This window comes from Eptesicus fuscus, chromosome 1 (assembly GCF_027574615.1).
Source record: "Eptesicus fuscus isolate TK198812 chromosome 1, DD_ASM_mEF_20220401, whole genome shotgun sequence".
In the NCBI taxonomy this organism is placed as follows: domain Eukaryota; kingdom Metazoa; phylum Chordata; class Mammalia; order Chiroptera; family Vespertilionidae; genus Eptesicus; species Eptesicus fuscus.
In genome coordinates, this window is record NC_072473.1 from 79,765,227 (window position 1) to 79,775,520 (window position 10,294).

The window sequence follows — 10,294 nt, forward strand, 5'->3', positions numbered from 1 at the left end:
AGACCTGACCTTACCATTGCTGCTCAAGCTGTCCACTCTTTGCAGTCATGTGGCTAGGCCATCCAAGGCCTGAGTAAGGACAGCAAGCAGGGACTGTCCACCCCTCTAGCCCCACCTTGCCTAGTTATGCCAAGGCAGACACCACACCACAGCCACCACTGGGCCTTCTACAAGCCTCGAGGCCCTGGTATCTGAACTCTGTGCCACCCTATGCTCTCCTAGAGAATCTGATTCCTCACTCCCCCTGTGAGAGCTGAAGGATGGGCAGAGCAGACACAAGAATGAAAAGAGATTAGGAATTCCCAAAACTGTTTGCATTCTGTACACAGCAGTTTCACCTTCCCTGTTCCTTGCAGGGTGTCCTGTAAATAATGTATATGCTCCAAATTATCTTCTAATTTTAAATGTAAGCTTATTTCCTTAGATCATTATCTACAGACTATCAAGAGATGGGTAGGATGACAGGGGTTTCAGTTTGCATCTGTTCCTTGCTTTTAGTCCCTAGAGAAAGGGGACCTGCAGTGCATGCTTTCCTCTAGGCCCAAGTTGCCTGCCTCAGGGTTCTTTACTGTAGGCACCCAGACAAGCAGATCTGCTTGCCAGAGCCTCTCTTACAGCTCTTCTCTCCCACCTCCCCATGTTTCCAAGAAGAAATCATGGTAAAAATGTCTCTGATAATGTGTCAGTAGTTTAATTGGAGGTGGGGAGGTGAATGCATCTGAAGCAGAGTGTGGGTGACCAGATGTGTGCCCATGTGATGTTTCTCTGATAGTGCCCCTAATCATGCCAGAGAGACTAGCACTGATGAGAACTAGGCCTGAGGCTTGAGAAGGCCAAAAGGGCCCTGACCTGCCTGGCTTCCTTAGCTTGCACTGCAGCTTTGCAAAGAGCCACCTAGGCCCCGGCTGGCCATATGCATGTGAGCCACTGCAAGAACACTACTATAATTATGCAATAAAATCCAAGGTGTAAGAGTGAAAAAAATATCTCAGGAATAACTCTTGTCTTTTCTTCCCCTTTTGCAGCATCTTCAGAAGTCATATATTGATATGAAGGCATCACAAAATGGTGAAGCCTCCTTCAGCTAAGGTCCCTTATATCCTGACTTCACTTGCCCAAAGGTACAAAGTTGATAAAAGCAGAGACAGAATATGAAGTGAGGCCATGTGACTCCAGAGCTCACATTCTGAACTTCTAGGCAATATAATGCTGTTTTGTAACTTTTTAAATAAAATATTTCAAGCATTTACAGACATTGAAAAAATAGTATAATGAACCATAATTTGCCCATCATCCAAATTAAAACATTATCAACTCATTGCTAACCTTGTTTTACCTATAGTTCCACTCCCTCGATATTTTTTGAAGCAAATTATGGTCATGATATTATTTCTTCTGTAATCATTTGACTATGTATTGGTATAAGATAAGAGCTCTTTAAGAAAAAACATAAAGTTGCCCTCTTAGCGCAGTAGGCAGCTTGTCAGTCTCATAAAAAACACACATTAATATACCATCTCACTAAAAATATACTCAGAAATTCCTTAATATCATCAAATATCCAGGGTATATATTATTATTTTGTAGGTGTTTGTTTGTTTGTTAATACTCATCCAAGGACAGTTTTTCATTAACTTTTAGAAAGAGCAGAAGGATGAAAGAGAGAGAAAGAGAAAGAGCGATAAAAATTGATGTGAGAGAGAAACATAAATCACCCACCTCCCATATACACCCTGACCCGGAATCGAACTCGAAACCTAGGTATGTGACCTGACCGGAATTCGAGCCAGCAACCTTTGTGGTGTATAAGACGATACTCCAACCAACTGAGCCAGCCAGCCAGGGTTTAATTTGTGGGTTTTATTGCAGTTGTTTGAAATGTCTCTTTTTAAAACATTTCTCAAACTTTTTTCAGATTTATTAAGATGTAATTGACACATAACATTGTGTACATCAACAAAATAAAAAAGCCAACCTACCAAATGGGAGAAAATATTTGCAAATCATGTATCTGATTATGAGTTAAGATCCAAACCATACAAAGAACATATAGATATAAATAGTAAAAGGAAAGCAACAATCCAATTTAAAAATGAGCAGAGGATTTGAATAAATATTTTTCCAAAGAAGACATACAGATGGCCAACCGGTACATGAAAAAGTGTTCAACATCACTAATTGTCAGGAAAATACAAATCAAAATCACAATGAGATACTAGCTCACACCTGTTAGAATGGCTATTATAAAAAAATATAAGACATAACAAGTGGTCTTGAGGATGTGAAAAAAGGAACCCTGGTACACTGTTAGTGGGAATGTAAATTGGTATAGCCACACCCACTCCCTGGCTCAGTGGCTAGAGTATTGGCCTACAGACCAAAGGGTCTCAGGTTTGATTCCAGTCAAGGGCACATACCTTGCTTGCAGGCTCCTCCCCGGCCTAGGACCTGGTGCAGGAGGCAACCAATCAATGTGTTTCTCTCATATCGATATTTCTCTCTGCCTTTCCCTCTTTCCTGCACTCTCTAAAAACCAATGGAAAAATATCCTCAGGTGAGGAAATAAATAAATAAAAATAAATAAATAAATAAATAAATAGGTACAGCCACTATGGAAAATAGTATGGCAGTTCCTCAAAGATTTATAAATAGAACTACCATATGATCCAGCAATCCTACTTCTGGGTATTTATCCCAAGAAAATGAAAACACCAACTCAAAAAGATATGTGCACCCTTGTATTCATTATAGCATTATTTACAATAGCCAAGACATGGAAACAACCTAAATGTCCATCAACAGATGAAGGGATAAAGAAAATGTAGTGTATACATACAAAGAAATATTATTCGACCATAAAAAAACATAAAATCTTGCCACTTTTGACACCGTTTAGGGCATTATATTGAGTGAAATAAGTCAGACAAAGAAAGACAAATTTTATGATTTACTTATATGTGAAATCTTGAAAAAGAAGAAACATTGTGGAAGTTTAATGTGTACACTGTGATGATTTAATACTTGCATATGTTGCAAAATGATTACTACAATAAATTTAGCTAACACATCCATCACATCCCTTTTATTTTTGGTCATGAGAACATTTAGGATTTACCTTCCTAGCAATTTTTGAGTATAATACAGTATTGTTAATCATAGTCACCATGCTGTACATTATATCCCCAGAACTTATTCATTTCCTCCAGGTTGTCTAGTTTGTTAGAATAGAGTTGTTCATAGTATTTTTTAAAACAATCCTTTGTATTTCTGTGTGGTCTGTTGTTATTTCGCCTCTTTCATTTCTGATTTTGTTTATTCGGGTCCTCTCTCTTTGCTTCTTGGTGAGCCTGGCTAGAGGTTCATCAATTTTGTTTATCCTTTCAACGAACCAGCTCTTGGTTTCATTGATCTTTTGTACTGTTTTGTTTTGTTTTTCTGATCTCTATGTCATTTATCTCTGCTCTGATCTTTATTATCTCCTTCCTTCTACTCACTCTGGGCTTTTCTTTTTTGCTCTCTTTCTAATTCTTTGAGTTGTAGGGTTAGATGATTTATTACCATTTTTTCTTGTTTTTTTGAGTTAGGCTTGTAGGGCTATAAACTTCCCTCTCAGGACTGCTTTCATTGTGTCCAACAGATTTTGGATTGTTGTGTTTTTATTGTCATTAGTTTCCAGGATGTTTTTCATTTATTCTTTGATCTCTTTGGTAACCCAATCACTGTTTAATAGCATGCTATTCAGCTTCCAAGTGTTTGAATTTTGGGGGCTGTTTTTATTGTAGTTTATTTCTAATATTATGCCATTGTAGTCTGAGAAAATGCTTTTTTAAAAAAATTTTTATTAAGGTATTATATGTGTACATATCTTACCATTGGCACCCCCACCCCACTCCCATACATGCCCTCACCCCCCAGAGTTTTGCATCCGTTGGTTATGCTTATATGCAGCATACAAGTCCTTTGATTGATCTCTTATCTCTCCCACCTCTCCCTAACTTTCCCCCTGTAATTTGACAGTCTGTTTTATGCTTTACTGTCTCTGTATCTGTCTTTTTGTTCAAGTTTATAATGTTCTTTATTATCCATAAATGAATGAGATCATGTGGTATTTTTCTTTCATTGACTGGCTTATTTCACTTAACATAATGTTGAGAAGATACTTGATATGATTTCAATCTTCTTGAATTTGGGGAGACTTTGCTTCTAACCCAATATGTGGTCTATTTTTGAAAATGTCCCATGTGCACTTGAGAAGAACGTATATTCCGTGGCTTTGGGGTAAAATGTTCTGAAGATGTCAATTAAGTCCATCTGATCTAGTGATTCATTTAGGATTACTGTTTCTTTGCTAATTTTTGTCTAGAGGATTTATCCAGTGATGCCAGTGGTGTATTAAAGTCTCCTACTATGATTGTATTGTTGTCGATCTCTCCCTTGATATCTTCCAGGAGTTGTTTTTTGTTTTTTTCTTATGTACTTGGGTGCTCCTGAATTGGGTGCATATATATTTATCAGGGTTATATCCTCTTGTTGTATCAATCCCTTTAGTATTATGAAATGGCCTTCAATATCTCTTGTTAGGGCCTTCACTTTGAGGTCTATTTTGTCAGATGTAAGTATTGCTACCCCAGCTTTTTTTTTCTCGTTTCCATTTGCCTGAAAGATATTTTTCCATCCCTTCACTTTCAGTCTGTGTGAGAATCTTGTTCTGAGGTGTGTCTCTTATAGACAGCATATATATGGGTCATGTTTTTTTTATCCATTCAGCCACTTGATGTCTTTTGATTGGAGCATTTAGTCCGCTTACATTTAAAGTTATTATTGAAAGGTAATTGTTTGTAGCCATTTTTATTTTTTGTGCCTGTGTTCTTTCTTACCTTTTTATTTCTTCTTTTTACACCAGTCCCTTTGGCATTTCTTGCATTGCTGGCTTGGTAGTGATAAATTCCCTCAGCCTTTTTTGTCTGCGAAGCTCCTTATTCCCCTTCAATTTTGAATGATAGCATTGCTGGATAGAGTATTCTTGGATTGAGTCCCTTGCTTTGCATCACTTTATAAATTTCCTTCCATTCTTTTCTGGCCTGATGTGTTTCTGTTGAAAAATCATTTGATAATCTAATGGGAGCTCCCTTGTATGTAACTTTCTGTCTCTCTCTTGCAGCCTTTAAAATTCTCTGTTTATCCTGAACATTTGCCATTGTAATTATGATGTGTCTTGGTGTGGGTCTTTTCGGGTTCATCTTGTTTGGGACTCTCTTTGCTTGTGTGACTTTTTTCTTCCCCACATCAGCGAAATTTTCTGACATTATTTCTTCAAATAGGTTTTCTAACCCTTGTTCCTTTTCCTGTTGTTCTGGCACCCCTGTTATTCATATGTTGCTTCATTTCATGTTTTACCATAGCTCCCTTAGGCTCCCTATTGTCTTTTAATTTTTTTCTCCAATTGCAGTTCAGTTTGGGTGTGTTTTGCTTCCCTGTCTTCTAATTCGCTAATTCGGTCCTCTGTTTCTCCTAGTCTACTGTTGAAACTTTCCATGGTGTTTTTTATTGCAGCTATATCACTCTTCATTTCATCTTGATTATTAAATAAGTTATTGATTTTTTCATCCATTTCTTCTTGATTCTTACATAAGTTGTTGATTTTTTCTTCCATCTGGTTTATGAACTGTATAACCCTTATTCTGAATTCTTTTTTCTGACATATTGCTTGCCTCTGTTTTGCTTAGCTGCTTTTCTGGTGATTCCTCCTTTTCTTTCCTTTGGGGGTTTCATTGTCTACCCATTTTTGGTCTCACCGACTGATCTAGATGTCGTGTCCTGCAGGGGCCGCTCCTTGGGTGGCAATGGCTCCTCAGTCTGCACTTGCTCCTCATGTGGTCACGAAAGTGGCTGCTCCTCAGTTGGCAGCGACTTGTCTGGTGGGTTCTGTTCGCAGCAATCGTGTCTCCTCTGGCTGGTGGGGGATGCTGCTCACACAGCTGCTATTCCTTGGATGGGGGTGGGCTGCTTGTGTGGCTGCTGCTCCTTGGATCAGGGCTGGCTTCATGCTGATGCTGTTTCTCAGATGGGGCTGGCTGCTCGTGAGGCTGCTGCTTCTTGGACAGAAGCAGGTTGCTTGCCGCGCTGGTGCTCCTCGTACGTGTGCAGGCTCCTAGCGCAGCTGCTGCTCCTCAGACGGGGGACAGGCTGCTTGCTTGGCTGTTGCTCCTCAGGTGGGAGTGAGCTGCACATGCGGCTGCTGCTCTTTGGACGGGGGTGGACCACTCACCCATCTGCTGCTCATCGGACAGGTGCAGGTTGCATGTGGCTGCTGCTCCTCGGACCAGTGCAGGCTGCACAGGACTGCCGCTCCTCGGACGTGGGCAGTCTGCTCATGTGGCTGCTGCTCCTCGGATGGGGGCGGGCCACTCACCCAGCTGCTGCTCGTTGGTTAGGTGCAGGCTGCGTGTGGCTGCTGCTCCTCAGACCAGATTGGGCTGCGCAGGACTGCCACTCCTCAGACATCGGCGGTCTGCTTCTGTGGCTGCTGCTCCTTGGTCTGGGGCAGGCTGCTCTGGCGGCTACTGCTCCTTGAATGGGAGAGGGCTGCTAACAGTGCTGCTGTCCCAGAGGGGAGACTCAAGGGAAAAAAAAAAGGTCAGGAAATTTTTTCAAGAGTTCAATCTATTATTTATTACAAATGATAAATATGTTGAAAAGCACAGTACAATAAATCTCCATAACAGAGGTATATAAAAATGCTATCTATGAAATTTAAAGAGAGAGATTAGCTCCAGCAGATGGAAATCAGTTTTATTTTTTTAAAAGGCTTTATGAAAATATAAAATGCAGCACACTAGTTAAAAGCCAGGGCTCTGGGGTCAGACAGATATCACTTAAAATCCTGTGTGTAACCTTGAACTAAAATCTCTGAAAACTTTAGTTATTTCATATTATAAATGGGTAAAGCAAATCAGTCTATACCTCATAGGAATAAATGTGAATTAAAAGAGATACAATAAAAAAATTAGTGCAGCACTTGTTACATAAGTGCTGTCCAATATTACTCTCTATTTTAAATTACAGAATATCAATCAGTATAGAAAAATGGAGAAAGATATACAATCAAACAAAATAAAATGAAAACCACATAAAATACTATTACCTGGACATAAACACTATAAACATTTAGTATTTATTTCTTCACAATTTGCAGAGGGGAGGCGCACCAAATTACTTTATTGGAAGGAATAGCACAATTGAAAGAAAATGTATGTGGGTATTTGCTCCAACTTATAGAAAGAGTAAGCAAAAGTAACCCCAATATGACTATAGGAAGTAGAAACAACTTTTTGTAGCTATGAGTAAGCCACCTAGAACTTAGTTCTCATTATCATTCTCTCCCAGGGTGTACTTGTCAAAGATACTCTTATGTCAGATTCTGGAGTCCTCTTCTTGTGTAAGTTGGTTACATGGTCATTCAAATCTTTGATGTATTTAGGTAATACTTCTAAAGAAAGTCACAGTAGTGGGGATGGGGGTTATTCACTGGCCAGTTTGTTCACTTCCATTAGTGACTGATTTGCACTTTTTTTCAAGTGTAATGCATACTCCCACTGCATCCATGGTCTGGTTTCCTGATATCCAGAAGGAAGATTTGGCCACCTTGTTGGCTCTGCAGCTTATCAGTTTCTTAGCATGCTCCTTCTCATACGGTGAAGAAAATATTTGGCAAAGTTCTCCAAAGCCACATCTTAGTCACAGTAGTAACAAAGATAGGTAGATATAGGAAGTGTATGTAGCACTCCAAGATAGTCATGAGCATTATGGGCTCATAGACTCTTTGCCTAAATTTGTCTCTGTTATTTTTCATCCATAAAACAGCATCATATGTATCACAATATCTCTGTCTCAGCTTATCTTCCTTTTGATTAATAAGATTGTCAAATTGTACAATTTGATCATCCACACTCTTTTTCTTCTCTAGAGTTTCCCTTTATTTAAGCTTATCAATTATCTCACTTCCACATGATTCCTTTTCATCTTGAACTCATCTCAGATCATATGTAATGTCATCGATCTGGGGTTGAAGATTCACACAGTATTCTGTGGTCCTCGGTTCATTTTGCAAATCTTCTGTCCTTTTTCAGATATTACTTATTCTCCTCTGTTGGTCAAGCTCTGTATTTTGTTTTACTGTAAAAGCCTGCTGAAGTTCCTCAATATGTTTATCTTTCCTTTCTATAACATCTTGGGGTTGTTTTTGGTTTGTTTGTTTTTTTGCATTTTTGAGATGTCTCCTTAATATCTGTTGCCTTCGCTTTGATTTGAGCCTCCAAATTGTGACGCTGCATTTCTATCTCTTCAATATGACGTGTTATAGGAATCTGCCCATCTTTAAGTTTTCTTACTTCGTCCTTTACTTGGTCATGAGCTAGTTTTATTTCTTCATATTCCTGACGAACATTTTCATATTCCGCCCATGGCCTTTTAGCTTCAAACATCTCAATCAAATCTAAATGTCATTCACGTTCATGGAATCTCTCCACATCTTGTTTATATCTTTCATTCATCTGAACCATTTTCTCTAGACATTCCATTTTCTCTTTGCATGAGGTCTCTAGTTGTTTCTCTTTCTCCCTGAAGTTTTTGAGTTCACAGTGATATCTATGCATTTCTGGAGTACCAATTGACTTCTCAGTAGCTTCAAGTAGTTCAATTTTACTGAGTTTTGCAAATTCTCCAACTTTATCCTTAGGTAGAAACTGACAAAGATTGCCCACTTGAATATTTAAGGCTGCAACTTGCTCTTCTACTACTTTCTGGGTTGTCGATATTTTGTTGATGAACCAAAAGGACTGATTTTTTGCCACATCAATCTCACGAGTAATTACAAGATTTCCAGAACTCCTGAATAATTTCAACCATGCCTCTGGAACATCCTCTCTTCACAAAAAAAGCCAACCTTATCTGCCCGTCACATGAAAGCAGGTTTGCCTGCTCATCCAAGGCAAATGGCACACACAATGCTGGACTTCCCCATTCCATTAGCTCCAATAATCATATTCAAGTGGGGTTCAGGGCATACTTCACAGATATCATATGTTAGGAAGTTCTCCATCGCGATGCGGATGATAGAGCCTTCCACAAAATGTCTGGACAATGACAGAGGGGCCACCGAACTCTTTTTCTTGCTCCAGACCTCCAACGAAGGATCTTTTGGAAGAGGTCTCTTGGAGGCCAGGGGCATTGGGGTTGAGGTCCTCCTGCTCAAAGTCGCCATCCTGGTTTCCCCTTGGCCCCGCAGCAGCTTCCATTCCCAGGGACCTGCACACCCAGTGTCCTAACTCCTGCTCCAGCACCAACTGCACAGCACTCGACACTGCCCCAAGACTTCTTACTCTTTTTAAAAAAATTAAAATTCTTTATTGTTCAAAGTTTTACATAAGTCTCCTTTTCCCCCATTGACCTCTTCCCACCTGCTCCAGGCCCCTCCCAGCACATGCCCTGACCCCCCTGTTGTCTGTGTCAATTGATCATGCTATATGCATGGATACAAGTCCTTTGCTAGATCTCTTATTCACCCCTACTCTGCCTTCCCTTTGAGGTTGGATGGTCTGTTTGATGCTTCTATGTCTCTGGCTCTACGTATTTTTGTTCATCAGTTTATGTTGTTCATTATATTCCACCAATGAGTGAGATCATTTTATATTTATCCAACTGGCTTATTTCACTTAGCATAATGCTTTCCAGGTACATGCATGCTGTTGTGAATGGTAAGACTTTTATTCTTTTTTATAGCAGCATAGTATTCCATTGTGTAGATGTAGCAGAGTTTTTAATCCACTCATCTGCTGCTGGGCACTTAGGCTGTTTCCAAATTTTAGCTATTATAAATTGTGCTGATATGAACATAGGGGTGCATATTTCCTTTCTAATTGGTGTTTCTTATTTCTTGGAATATATTCCTATAAGTGGTATTACTGGGTCAAATAGGAGTTCCATTTTTAATTTTTGTGTGGAAACTCCATACTGTTCTCCACAATGGTTGCACCTGTCTGCATTCCCACCAGCAGTGCACGAGGGTTCCTTTTTCTCTGCAATCCCACCAGCAGTGCAAGAGGGTTCCCTTTTCCCCACATCCTCACCAGCACTTGTCATTGGTTGAGTTGTTGATGATAGCCATTCTGACAGGTGTGCGATGGTATCTAATTGTCATTTTGATTTGCCTCTTTCAGGTGATTAGTGACTTTGAGCATGTTTTCATGTGTCTCTTGGCCTTCTGTATGTCTACTTTCAAAAAGTGTCTATTTAG

General features: G+C 39.6%; 1 pseudogene; it reads right to left on the reverse strand.

The window, feature by feature from the left end:
• Nucleotides 1-7,687: 7,687 nt before the first annotated feature.
• On the reverse strand, nucleotides 7,688-9,262 carry LOC103303093 (structural maintenance of chromosomes protein 5-like; annotated as a pseudogene).
• Between the last annotated feature and the right edge of the window lie 1,032 nt (nucleotides 9,263-10,294).